Raw genomic sequence first — 14520 nt, 5'->3', positions numbered from 1 at the left:
AACATAAAAATCTGCAAGAAGCACAAGAAAATGGCTTTTAGACAGCTGTCCACTGTAGTGACCACTGTGCATGAAAGGGTTAAGGTTTACATCCAAAGGAACCCAAGAATGAATGTTCAGCCTGAATGCATACATTCTGAACACAATCCAGATTTCCTATCATATAAGCTAATTTTAAAGAAAAGGTTTTGCACTTTTGGTCCACTGGCTCCCAGTGAACTGCGATGGTAAACTTGAAAAGAGGGCCCCTTTGTTTGGCCTGAAGTGAACCTGTTGCCTGACCTCTTTCTGGGAACCAGATTTGGAGCTCAGCAGTTGCAGTTGTCACAGTCCCACGTCTGGTGCTGCCAGCCGCCAGTATCTTGACACACAGCTGTTGTTTGGCCACGAAGGTCACTCTCTCACTGCCTGGCGCTCTAACTCCCGGGACTGGCCTTTGAGTGTGTCAGTGGTTCCTCCCTCAGACGATGTAAGCAGCGCAAACAGATGCATCTTACTGAATGAAATGTGTTACTCTTTACTGCAAGCTAGATAAAACTGAGTGCCAACTTTGTTTGAAGCCGTCGGTTCGTAACGCACAGACCCTTCTATACGTCTGAATGGATCATAAAAATCGTCCCGTTGTGAAGCCATCTGGTGCTGATAACATCAACAAGAAAATATAGGAAAGAGCGTCACATCGCTTCAGCTAGCCACTGAGTTATGAACACAAACTCATGAGCACATTTTAAAAAGATCAAACTGAAAAATGCTTTTGTTTACCAGTCAATCCTGAAAGTAGACATCAAAGGTTTATAACGTATTTTTATTCCGTTTGTGCAAGTGTGTTTGCAAACAAATATGTTGTGACGTCTGACACATTTCTGACGTGTTCTGACAAAGTATTATTGTCAAGACAAGATATTGTTATGTTGATGTAAGCTCGCTCTGATCTTCAATGTTTAAGACAGGCATTGGACTATTCTAAGTAAAATAAAAGAGGAATACTTCAATTAAAGAATAAACAGGATTCCAAACCATCATGAAGAAGTTTGTTATATTAAGAATCGTTCGCCGACATGAATTGTCAAGGTTTAAATAAGCAGTTTAGAGCGTAACAATGCAGGAAAGTCATGTTTTATAGGTTTTAGAAAAAAATCTGTGGGATTAGAAGCTCTTTTTAGCTTTGATGAAGGTTGTTTTGGACACTTAGAAGAGTGAAAGGTTTGTGTTTGAGTGAGTATGTAGGCTAGAAAAGTCAGATTTCTACCGACAGGCCAACTAATAATTGTTCTTAAGGCTTTGGATTTTAATTAGGGGTAAAGTTCAAAGAGGACTGAATACAAATGCATGCTGCACTCGAGGTTTTTTTGTTGAAAACATTCAAAACCAAGGCAGTTTTTCCTTTCAGGATGAAGGTTCTTAGTGTAGTCTGCACAGTGGTGCAGTTGGAAGAGCTGTTGTCTTGCAGCCAGAAGGTTCTGGGTTTGATTCCCGGCCCCGGTCTTAAGCCAGTGGAGGTTAATTGGCCTCTCCAAATTGCCCCTAGGTGTGAGTGTGTGTGTGCGCTTGGTTGTTTGTCTCTGTGTTGCCCTGCGATGGACTGGCGACCTGTCCAGGGTGACCCCGCCTCTCGATTGGAACGTTAGCTGGAGATAGGCACCAGCAACCCTCCTGACCCCACTAAGGGACAAGGGTGTACAGAAGATGGATGGATGGATGGGTTCTTAGTGCAAAAAGCACTGGAACGTTTTAAAGATGCTGCCTGTCACCTTTCGTACCTTCAAGTGAATGAAAGCCTTTAATCTTATATGTTAAGACAAATGTACCTCTTCGTCCAAATTCAATGCAAAACAAAAACAGATAAACCTTTTGAGCAAGCGAAACAAACAATTCAAACGTGACTTTATGTAAGATTTGTTAAACAAATCATTTTGCTGCTTTTTGGTCGGTTTTATTTGTTTTTTGTTTTTTTGTTGTTGTTTTTTTTCCAGGAAGCAGATGACAGAGCCATCTATTACATGACCCAAAGCTCTATACATCTGTCATACTTCAGACTGAAAATCACCAGACCAGATGCTGCCGCTGATTATACACAGGAAAAGCACCAAAGGCACCCTGGTCCGTAGCCATTTGTTATTCAGTCGTATTGTATATCAAGCTGTTTGGGATGAAAGCAACTTTTACACATAAAACCAGGTATCTGTATTTCATAATAGGTTTATTTTCTAAAATCTCAACCCAACAGTTACTGTCTTTAATCGGTTTAGTCTGAGCTATTTCGTAAATTATGCCTCGGAGTTTTGCTCATTTTTTCCTCTCTGGCTGTTTTGTATGTGCATTGAATAGAGTTTTTGGTACAAAATCATTTGTTATCCCTTGTCCCCTGCCCGTGCTTGTACATCTGCTTTTGCCTCTGATTTAATTTTCCAGTAGAGCTGTCAGACATGTGCAAGGGTTTGTCTGCCACATGGTGTAGTGCAATGAACTATTTCTGTTCTGCCATTGCCACACAGCATCATCGCCATTTGCTGCATAAATATTGAAGCTACTATTTAAACAGTTCTGACCAAACACGAGTCAATCAAACAGCGCAGAGGGTACAAACGGAGGCTGTTTGCGTAAAAGAGGCATAAAACAAAACACTGCAAAAAAAAAAAAAGCAAAAAATTAAACGGCTCAAACTGAGGCTGAAACTGCTGCATCATGCAGGAAAAAAAAAATCAAGGAATGTATCCATTTGATCATCTTTAAGGTCTGTGTTGCCTCTATGTCTCTGTTGCTGCACATATATAGTGTTTGCAAAATCACATCAGACAGTCAGACATTATCGGAGTAAATTATTGTTGTCTAATGAAACTCTTGAAATCGTTGGACAATTTGGCCAACGATTAAAAACCTGCAGGGGTGTACACTGTGAGAGAGAGAGAAAGAAAAAAAAACACTCTACACCGTATCGTGCTTTTGACTCGCATGTCAGAGTGTTGTGACCAAAGTTTTCAGTGTCGGTGCCGGAGCGGAGATTTTAGGTTACAGATGAGAGCTGAATCATTTAGGATTTAAATCTGTTTATACGGTTCAGCTTTCCTCAACAGGTCTGTATTTCTCTCAGCTGCTCGACTTCACACTTTGCGTCGTGTCCAAGCTGAGCGGATTGTAGCGCAGAGGTGGAAGCGAAGCAGAACAAGCCACCGCTGCTCCACTCGTAATGAAATACAAGCAGAGAGCTCTGTGCAGCAGATTCTGGAGCGGTTAAGGGGAAAAGCTAACCGGTCCTGATCACATTAATACTCAATGCTGTGCACATCGCGAGTAGCAGCTTCTTGGTCTTCAGCTACGAAGAGTCTTTTCAGCAGCAGAACAAAAGTGAGATGTTAATGTTTACCTTAAATGCCTCCTTAAGAATGCTGAGCAGGAAGATTTTAAAGAGGTATAAAAATGGAGGCCAAAGATGATCTTGGCGCGTCGCCTCTATATAAAAACCCAGGTAAGAAGCAGGAGAGCAAGCGGAGCTGGGATACAGAGCGAGTCGGACTGGAGGTCATGAAGGTCAAAGGCTGACATAAATATAAATAAATACATTTTAGTTGAAGCTATTCATCTTCCTTTTTAAGTTATTATTCATTAAAAATTTTATCCACATAAGACTTTCTCATCAGGGGTGTTAATAGGGCGACCTAATCTGAGGTGCATATAGTTTACTTATCAGAATAATTTCACATCTGCCAGTTTGTCAAGCGTAGCTCAAAACTTTTCGCAACCACTGATTTAAGGTGCCAAACACACAAAGATAAAAGAAACGAAACATAAGATGACAAAGAGAAAATCGATGATGCTTGTTAGGAAGAAACACTGTTGGAACGTCTTGCGTTTCCCCCTTTTAAAAATGTATCTCCTAATATCCAGAAGAACACAGAAGCCAAAGTGACAATGTTAACCATGTATTGACCACAACTTTGATAAATTTTTTATTTTCAAAGCTCTGCTGAATAACTTCTCAGGATAGCTGGAAATCTTTGTGTTTTCAAATTAATGTTTCCGGGGCTTTGACATATATTGAAAAAAAAAAAAAATGTTCTGCCATGCATCATGGTCAAGAAATGATCTAGAAAAAGTTCTTAGCTAAAAACTGTTACATTAATAATTTTATGAGTACCATAAAACATGTAGAAGGAAGAAGAAAAAGGGGATGTCATTGTTGTTCTTTAGAGGTTATGGTGTTTAAACATTAATTTCATCCCTTTTGGTTGGTTTCACCAGTGTCTCAATGTAAAAATCTGGCTCACCATAATCAGCAACAAGTTTAAGGTTAATACTTAAATACATAAAGGTGAAACGAAACAGAATAATACACTTTTATGTATTCACATATCGTCAAAGACAGACCTGTGGCCTCTTTTCAAAAAGAGTTTTCTTGTATTTTTCATTAAAACAACTGATACTTGTAGGCCGAAAGAGCATAATTACGTACAGACACAGCTACAGTTTACTGGTTTAAGCAAGTAAAAATCATTACACCACACTTGACAGTTTTACTGCAATAGAATTAGATTCATCTTTATTTTATTCCCCTTTAGCAACTGGTCAAAAGCCAGGACACACAAAGAGCCAGATGGCATAAAGGCTGGGATGGGATTCTCAAGCATTTCCAGTTAAGTCTCGCATTGGCCTCACAAATATTGCTACTGTCTGCCAGAGCCCTTGTACCTGTCTGCCTCAGTAATCTGCCAGGGAGCAGACAAACATCAGTGGGTCTTATCTCTACTTTCCAGGAGCAGCGGAGAAAGAAAGAGGAAAAAGACCCGGTCCCAGAAGCAACAAAGACAGGAGCAGACCGAGGGGGAAATAAAGTTAATTAAGTATTTCCTTATTCATAAATCTATAACACAGACATGCAACTTACTCTGAAAAGGCTGAGTTCACCAGATATGTGCTGTGTGGCTTTTGTTAAGCAAGTGAAAAACCCTACAGAGAGCGGGGAGAGAGACAACAAGGAGGGCCGGCGAAGATTACTTTAACATTTCCAATAAGGCTCAGCAGCCGGATTTACGCAGACACAATCAAGAATGTTCAGACTGACGCATACCGAGAGAGGCTATGGTGCACCATCTGCATCACAGTGATATTCGAAACTCAAATCTTACGCAAGATTGCAGGTGTGGGCAATGAAACTGAAACGGACTCTTCCAATCACTTTCCCCGAGCCAAAGTCAGCAAAAAGTCACATTTTGTCAGTAGTAGATTTTACAGGTTGCTGATGCCTTGGAGAATTTCGACGCCTCTAAAGCGTAGTGTGTGTTCTGGCATTTTTATTCATGGGGAAACTGGAGCCGCCTGTGGAAAAGCGCAGTGGCTTTAAAAACATGAAAAGTGTTTTGCCCCGTGTGTGAATATAAATGTAGCTGCACTGTTACCAGATGACATGGGCGTCGGTAACGTGATTTCAGCCAAGCCGTCGCTGTGGAGTGTGTGTGTGTGTGTGTGTGTGTGTGTGTGTGTGTGTGTACGTTGTGGTAAGGCCTCATGTGGTGCAGAGGTTTCTTTTTTCCCCCTACAACTATTAACACGCTCAACACACCCTCTCTCCAGTGAGAAATGGAATCAGTTTGCTTTATCAGCTAAAGAAATTTCTGCAAGAATTGATTAATTTAACACATTTATAAAAATATACATGCCTTATTTAGTTTTTACTTTTTTTTTTTTTTGTTCAAACTAAACAGTTGTTTGTGTGTTGTGATTTTTGTCCTGCACTGCATTCCAGTCCTGAAACAGTCAGTTGGTATAAAGACAAATCTTTGTCCTCTCTTTTTTTTGTAAAAGAAAAAGAAAGAAAGAAAAAGAGAAGAAAGAAAGGAAAAGAAAATGTGTTTCAGTAGGTTTCCTGCAGCTTCTTTTTTTTTTTTTTGGCGAAAGACGAAGGGCTCAGAGGATCAGAGAGGAATTCCAGCTGGAGAAGGACGACGTTAAGTCACAGTTTGTGAAATTGTTGCCCGTTTCTATGCAGTTGCATCGTAACGGGCTTCACTCCAGGCTACGCAAAGCGTTGTCGTGTGGATTTTTTTTTCCTGCTGACTGAAGCCTCACCACACACAACGGTTTGCATGTTTATTACATTGTTAAAGAAAGAAATTAACTAGCTTTTTTGAAAAGCGCTATTGATTATGCACTTAGGAGAGATGAGAAGGAGTAATCCCATTTCGGGAAGCTTTTCCAGAACCTGGGATATTTTTCTGGGGTCGATCTTTACTTCATTCTCTTCATTTGCCGTGGTAAAAACAGATCATCAGGGTAGAAATGATTCCAGTTTGAACTCGTATATGGTTTATTTTTTTCCCCGCAAACTTTAACTGGGTTAGATTTTGAACCATAATTTTCATCTGGGGAGAACTATATTAAATCCTCTAGTCAAGGTAATACATAAACTCTTAATGTAAGACTGCATTATTCTATCATTTTGAGTTAGAAAGCAATGAAACCTGCCAATGTTGCTACATGTTTATGTGCAATGCTCTTTGAGAAAACGTGTGGCTTAATTTTGCAACCATCTGTCAAATTTCTTCCTTTTGTCAGAGTTTGAAAATATTTTTACTTTGTTCCAGAGCGAAATCTGACATTGTTGGTGTGAAAAAGAGTAGGTTGTGAACCTGATCAAACCTTCTGTTTATCTCTATTCTGCCAGCAAAGGCAAAAGACTGCAGCCTTGAAACAAATTCAAAACACATAATTGCAGCTTTGCTTAGAGTTTGGAATGACTTTACAGAAATTAAAGACTCACTGGGCGCCCTTGTCTTTAAAAAGAAAAGAAAGGAGCTTTTAGCCAAAATTAGACAATATTAAAAGAAAAACACAAGGTAACCCAATCTTCAAAATTATTAAGAGTTGTGTGAGCGGCAAAAGTAAAAAATAATAATAAATAAAAAAAACATACACGTATGGATATATATTGCAAAGATGGATAAAGTGTGACCTAAAGAATGTTCAGGAAATGTCTGCCCTTTAATAAGACAGTACGGAATAATATTTCAATAAAAGCTTTTATCATTTCATGATTTATTAAATAAAAGAATTGTTCTGATGAAAGAAAGCTCCCCATCATTTATCGGTACCTTTGCTTTTAGGCTAATTGAGATGAAGTATTCTCATAACAGAAGATTCGCTTTCAGAAAAGTTTTTTCTTCAATCATTTAATTACAGAGAGACTTAAGTGAGGAAAAGATGTACTTTGCGTGCTCCTGCCACCTTTTTGTCATTAACCCTCATTTGTCCTTACTTTGCCTCGTCCGTGTCTAATCTTGTCAGATTTTATTCAAACTGTTCTGCAGGAGTCCTTCCAGGAGTTGTGCTCTCTAAGGCTTTCATTTATAGATGGGCTGGTAACGAAGCCGACTAATTAAAGAACAAAAGCGGAGGTGTTTGTTTTTCTTGGCCTGGTTCCTTCTCTAGCCCACTACGGCAACAAGTTTTTAGAAAACATTTAGAAAACTGGAGAAAAGGGTGGCAATTCAAAAGTCGATCCTGATGTTTACCGGTGATAATTCACTCTGTAGCCATTTTCCACTCAAATTAACCTCTTGAACTGAAAAACGTTCCTTCGGCAGTTTCGCCACAAAACAACACAGACGGCTTTGAAAAGCTGCCGCCCTAATAGTGGTGCACTACTTTTTGTTTTATTTTAAAAGACCTGCAGCTTCAGAAAATACATTCTCACAGCAGTCAGCTATTTGACTACACAATCCAGATGTTTGAAAGTGTCCAGGTTGCAATTTATTCACAGTTGTGGTTTTTGCTATTGGGTAGATCAGCAACTCTGGACAGAGATCAGCATGAGAATTATTATTGTTTCCTGTATTTTGACTGATTCATAGGAATCTAAAAGAGCATAACTTTAGTGTATCACGAAACAACTTCAAATATTACCTTTAGGATCATCTTTACCGTTTATATTTCTCAAAACGAGGACGTAACATGTTTAAAATTGTCTTTTGCAACATGCATCTTGAGTAATTGGGTATGATCTCCAGAGAAAAATGTGCAACACTTTACGGTCCCTTGCAAAACAAACATATCTTCACTGCTCGGTATTCCCAGCGCATGAATAATAGAGCAGTAAAAAGAATAAGCAAGTGTCTCAGCAAGAGCAGTGTTCAGAATGACCACCCATAGCTGACGAGCTGCAGCGCTTTCAAACAAAATGCTGTAAGAAAGCCAATGATCCAAGAAGCACCAACAGCTGTGCTGCCTTTGCTGCAACGCCAAGGCGGATTTTCTGAATCTGGAAAAATTAACTAACACCAAGTGAATCTAGAATTAAGAGTCGTAAAGAGCCAGGATTGTCTCCAAATCGGTTATGGCTGCAAAACGAGGTAGCTTGAGAAATAACGCTCATTTGCTCCCCCCCACCACTTTTTTTTTTTTTTTTGATGATTTATCCCATTAATCCAGAGATTCACCAGCAAGACTATTTTAACCTAATTTCTAATCTAGTTTTTGTTAACCCTCCTATTTTAGCTGAATGCAATTTATCTTGAGAAAGCCCAATATTTTAAGACGACACGACAACAACACTGAATGTTTTTCTTCCCCTCCTGCTGCGAGCAGTCATCAATTATTCATGCCGGCAGCGGAGGCATCGTCACGCTGCTACTTAACATGGCAGCCGCTGTAAAAACAGCATTTGATATTGTGATGTTTTATGCTACAATGCTATCGGCAACATTGACTCAGCCTCTGACCCTCCTTCCAACAGCTGATTGAAAATAAAAAATGTTACAGCTGCCAGTAAAAGCGACTTAACTATTCCAACACCAAGACGGAGATTGAAGAGACGTAAAACTGCGATATCCACCGGTTTTAGAGAAAATACAACTTCCTGTAACTAAACAACCCAACTGAATTAATAACAAAACAGAAAAGAACAGAAATTAAAATTGGGTACCAGCTCATTAGATCAGCGCAGAGCCATGTTTCATTTGATAAAACACTCATTGCAGTTACAGCACAATGTGACCAGGAACATTATTAAATAATGAATCTTAGGCAACATGAGTCACATGAGGATTATTCTCAAGGAAGTCGGAGAACGGCTCTGCCAAAATATGAATAAAAGCCCTTTTACAAAGAGCCACATTACTCACCCTTTGTCAACAGCAATCAAGGTACGTAACCTTCCCATTTCCCATTAATTATTATTTTTTTCATACGGACATGAAGACAAACTCTACTTGTTTATCGATTCCACAGCGTTGGTGTGTGCTGTATGTATGGTGTGCTGCCTTCGCCATAATTTTCTCAGCAACATCACGCAACCCGGCGAGTTAAAAAAATGTTTTCTACATTTTTAATTTTATTCCTCCTATTGAAAAATTTTCACAAAACCTGAACAGACTCGCTTTCCTCTGAAAAAGTTCAGGTAACTAAACAACTTTTTGTTCCCTTTTGTAAATAAGTCTTTCATCCAAATGACTCTGAACCTTTAATTTCCTTTGATTTCAGTTTAAACATCTCACTGATGCAACTGGGGTTGTGTAATTATAGAAAATTGTGATCAAGACTATTTTGGTCAACTATTAAATGATTATTTATTGACTTTGGCAACAGTGCATTTTTTTTCCCCTCCTCTGAATATTCCCATATAATAACAGACAAAGCATTTATCAAAATGGAGGATCTAACACGAAAAGCCAGTGCTGTCCACCATGACACATTTCACACAGAGGGACGCTGCTGGTCTCTCTCTGCCATCTTTACTCACACCGATTTGTAGGTTCACGTCGGTTCAGCCTCTAAAATGTCGGAGCCGAAACTTAATATCAACTTAAAATAAATTAATCTTGAATAATTGGGCCACTTACTTACAGATAAAACGAAGGCCTCTTCACTTACTAACATCTTCCACACCAAAAAGAGAGTTTTTATCATCACTAAGAGTTGATAGAGCTTATTATGGTACATTAACGTATTGAAAAAATTATCCTTTTTTTTTTTATGTGCACTTACAGCAGCCAAAGCCAATCAAGCTGAATAATCACCATTCCGGCCATCAGCCAATTCCTTTGTACATCTCTACACTAAACTAGTCATCCCTACAGCACGGTATTATTTAAGTGTTTAAATGCTACAACTCATCTCAGCCTGGTCAATATCCACAACAAAAGGCAAATCCATGTCTTGAAATGTGCAAAATGCAAAGTATATCGGACTTCTGGCTTTCAAGATAAACCGAACGCAGGACGGTTGCATGACTGCCCGTCTTTGGCAAACCTGTCACTGTCTGCTTAAGACTCCGACATAATTTCGGTTTGTTGAAGCGGGTTAAAGTTGCATTCTGAGGCAGCGGGAGGAAACCTTCCTGCCAAAGTTGCTTCAGCAGCACTTTTAATACCCTTAAAACTTTCAGCACTTCCTCTCGCATGCACACAGCTGACAGGCGTCAACGTCAAAACCTAAAGTTCACAGATGGCAGAAAGATCTTGTCCTTAAACTCATTGTTATTCATCATTTCCTCTCCCCGCTTCATTCTCTTCATCCCGTCATTGAAAAGAGCAGGTGAGTGGCTGCTGATTACAAAACATCCGCTCCTACCTTTGATCTCCTGAGGTGCGGGGCTTTAATCCATCTTGCAGCACAGAGGGCTGTCTGATCTAGGTGGTTGTGGAAGTCACTTAGCTTCTCGTCATCTCACGTACACATATAGTGCGAGCCAGCACCTGCAGAGGTGTGTGCATACGTACACGCAGACACGCAGTCTGGTTTCTTTGAGGTGAGGTGCTGCTCGCAGGACCCCTGTGAAAAGACAGAAAGTAAGAGACACAAAATTAGAGTCTGAAAAGAACAGAGAGAGTTTCATAAAGCAAACAGTAGCTGTCCAAGGTTTGGAAATACCGGTAGTCATTCATTAAAAACAGATCAGTAAGCACATCCGAGACTGTAAAAGCACTAATAAATCCTAGCATGCACCAAAAAAAAACAAAAAAAAAAAAACGTCTTAGAGCAATTTATATGACAAACTTTGAAATAAATTGTACAATTTCACAAGAATCTTTATGGCCGTAGGCTTGCAATTTCTTCTGCAGCATCTTCTTCCGCTGCCTGATCACCAACGCTGAGGACGGTCGTTTATCAACCACAAAGCAAATTCATGATCTGCCTTGTAAACCAGAGTTTTAAAGTTCACAGCGCTGTGTTGCTGATGGCCTGGTTTTTGTGGCATGTCCCTTACTCAGCCAGATTCCCTTCCTGTTTAAACAGGCACATCTAACATTTTTCTTATTGTCACTGCACATTACTTAGAAAGAGCCTCTGGAACTCATCCTTCACAACAACCCTCAGCGGATGGCATTGCCAGACAGTTTCCGCAAAAAACGAGAAAGCAAATGTCAGTAACGAGATGAGCATTAATCTCCCGTCGCTGCAGTTTAATGGCGCCCGTACCCAGCAGAGAATTAAAGTTCTCCCTGGAGATCAGCCTTGTCAATTAGCGCTGCGGTGAAATCATCAGAAGGCGTGTAGAACCTGCTGCGACACATGTTGAGATTCTCTGCACACATAAATCTCCCATCTTTACCCTCTCACTAAATTAATAAAGGGATCTTCTAACGTGCAAATCTGGAGTCACACATGCTTTGCCCGGGCAGCTTGAAAAATGAGGGAGTGATTGAATCTCGCCTTTAATCTATGAATCATTTGAGTGTCTGGCCTGCCAAAATATGAGCACTGATCATCTAAACGACCTCAGATTCATTACTGCATTTCCAAAAAGTCACCAGAAATACATTCACTAGGCATCAAGTAGATTCAATGAACAGCTGTCCGGAAAAGTGAGGGACACTCAGAGATTGAGGTTTAAATAGAGAACACTGAATTATTCATTAATGAGGTTATTAGATGTTTAATTTGGATCATGTCAAATCTCAAAAAGGGCACAAACAGAAGGCAACTAGGCTTCCTTTCTGCATTACTTGGAAATTGCCTGAAATGTTAAGGGCCTCTTCTGTTCGAAGCAATCAAAGGTTTAAGGTTTTACATTTTCTGCTGGTCGTTGTTTTGAGAAAGTCTTACAACCACAAACCGTCCTGGACAGAAAACTCCGCTGGTACTGCAGAACCAAATGCATGTGGGTTATAATTAGAGATGCACCAATCCCTCCATGTTTCCCCATGTTCATTAAATGCATCACAACTCAGAACTTCCTCAATTTTTAATCTCTGAACAGATCAACAAAGAGCATGTACTCATGTCCCGAAATGCTGTCTTAGTTTAACATTTGATTTAATAAGATGCACCACTTCAAAAACATCCCACTTTTGCCTTGTTGGTCAGAATATTTCCCTCAAAGTTTTGGGGATTCAGAAGATGTTTTTAGCACACGTGAGATAACATTTTATACTACGTTTCTTTTTATTTTTAAACATGAACGTTGGTCAAGCGAGGCCTGTAGTGCTTTAGATATTCTCACTTTTGCTGTGACCTTTTGGACGAGCAGTCAATAAAAATTTGCTGGTGGAAAAAACAGTTTCATTTCCAGGCCTGTGCTCATCTCATGGTTGAGTCTTCAGGGGAAATATAGCATGTGAACTTCTACCCCATCGGAATAAAGTGGAAATCCAGTTCAGTTTCATTTAATCATCCATACATCCATCCATCCATCATTCCATCCCCACTTGTCATTGCAGAGCTGTGGGACGGCTGCTGCCCATCACCAGCAGTCACTGGGTGAGAAGCTGGCTGCACCCTGGACGGGTCGCCAGTCCAGTACAGGGCAAATTTTAATCATCTTAAATTTAAATATGATTTTGTTGTTACTCTGTGGGCAGGAAGCATCTTCTGTACCGATTTGTTTTACAGTGAACCTAAAGAAGCCTCCGACTGGAAACGCTCTTATATTCAGTATCAAGAAGAGGAAAGGGGTTGTGAAACTTTCTGAAAAACAAAAACACTGGTCCTTCTGCACATCAGCTCCATCCATCAGGTTTAAAGGTGATGCCCACGTATCCATGCCTCTGTTCCTTACCGTTAATTTATACGTGCCAAACACTGGCCACGTTGATTCTAGAAGGCGATGTGTGAAAGGCATTGCATTTCTGCAAAACCAGAGCGCCAACCTTACCGTCCTCAACAGATTGTCTCTTACCCTGGAGATGCAGGTGTGCAGCTGAAGCCTGACAAAACGAGCTGGTTCTGTTGTGTCATGCGACAGCCTAGTTTTCTGTCTGAGGTGTAAAGTGCACCAGAAAACTGAGTTTGAAGAACAGCTGCAGATTCTCAGATAATCTTGCTACATGTGGAGTACATGTGCTTTGACGTCGCCTTCAGTAAAGACTCAGTTGTCCATCAAAATCTCTGTACTGACAGCAGTAATGCAATTCAGGACAAAGAAAACGGAAGGATGAAGAAATGTGAGGAACGGAAAAAATTATTTGACAAGAGCAGCATCAAGAATAGGAATGTCTCTTTTTCAGTCCTGGGCATATGATCTGCAATATCTGACTGAAAACATGAGATGTCAATATTCCAAAACCAAGGCATCACTTCAATATCATATGTATGACAAGATGAGCCAGGCTAATAAAACACTGGACTCATTGTAAGCCAGCACCAAGGAAGCATCAGATCACCTCTCCCTTCCCTAGGGGGCTTAGAAAACGGCCTGGGTCATCTCCAACCTGTGCAAAGACCCCGAAAATAAATGCTCTCCTCAAAGAGAGGAAGAGAGTCATTATAACTGTGAAGGAAAATTAGGGATGAAAAACATCTAAGACAGAAGCTGAAGGTTCAGTGGTTTGGAAGAATCTGAAGACCATTTCAGGCATAAGGAGATGGAAACTGGTGGATGAACGACATGAAAAGGTCCAGGTGGCGTCAGCTGCTGTTTCCTGAGGTGCTCTGCAGACCAACTGTGTGGCATCATGGGATACATGAGCCTGAATCTGGGGAAAGTACCACAACTGTGGAAGACCTCCAGTGTGGTACCACTACCAAAGACTAAACATCCAAAGAACCTCAGCATCTACCGGCCGGTACCTCGGATCCGATTGCTTATCAACCATCTACGCCTCGTGGTAAAGTCTTTACCGGATCCTTTTTACTGGAAAATCTAGTCAAATCTTATATACTTTTGAAAAAGAGACTGTACTATGCTTTTGGAATAACATCATAAACATATAGGCATGATTTAGCCTTCAAAAGTCCTGCTGAAGTAAAGACAGAGAGAAAAACATTCTGTTCAGAGCACATTTGAATTCAGCTGTAAAATCCACTTGCCCCTAATAAAAACCTTTTATGGAATGTGTTTTTCAAGATCATTTATAGTAATACCAGGATAAAATGTTAGATGAAATCAATGTCTCTCTTCTAGGCAGTGTGTATAAAAAAATAACAAGGAAACTTCAGAAGTGCTGACAAACGTAAACTTGAAGTCATAAAGATATTGTTGCTGACTGTTTCCTTCACCATGCTTTGCTTCCCGTCTTCCTTACGACTTTTCTCTCGATTATTTTATCTTTCTTGGTCTTAGGTTGCTGCGTGAAAAGCAAAGGCACAGAA

At 40.1% G+C, this 14520-nt stretch overlaps 1 protein-coding gene across 5 annotated transcripts in view; it reads right to left on the bottom strand.

Annotated features, from left to right (window-relative positions):
* grik4 (glutamate receptor, ionotropic, kainate 4) overlaps nucleotides 1–14520 on the bottom strand; it is a 345779-nt gene that overhangs the window by 252452 nt on the left and 78807 nt on the right. For 4 of the 5 annotated variants that reach the window (XM_016670188.1, XM_007549419.2, XM_016670189.1 and 1 more), the window contains exon 2: nucleotides 10561–10761. The gene's annotated coding sequence lies outside the window, so the exon portion shown is untranslated. Of the gene's footprint in view, nucleotides 1–10560; nucleotides 10762–11003; nucleotides 11029–14520 lie in introns of those variants that run through there. The other variant, XM_016670186.1, reaches the window with a different exon arrangement.

The sequence above is a fragment of the Poecilia formosa genome, unplaced genomic scaffold, assembly GCF_000485575.1.
Source record: "Poecilia formosa unplaced genomic scaffold, Poecilia_formosa-5.1.2 Scaffold31, whole genome shotgun sequence".
Lineage (NCBI taxonomy): Eukaryota > Metazoa > Chordata > Actinopteri > Cyprinodontiformes > Poeciliidae > Poecilia > Poecilia formosa.
Note: the sequence above shows the minus strand (reverse complement) of the source record. Positions and strands in the feature narration are given on the sequence as shown.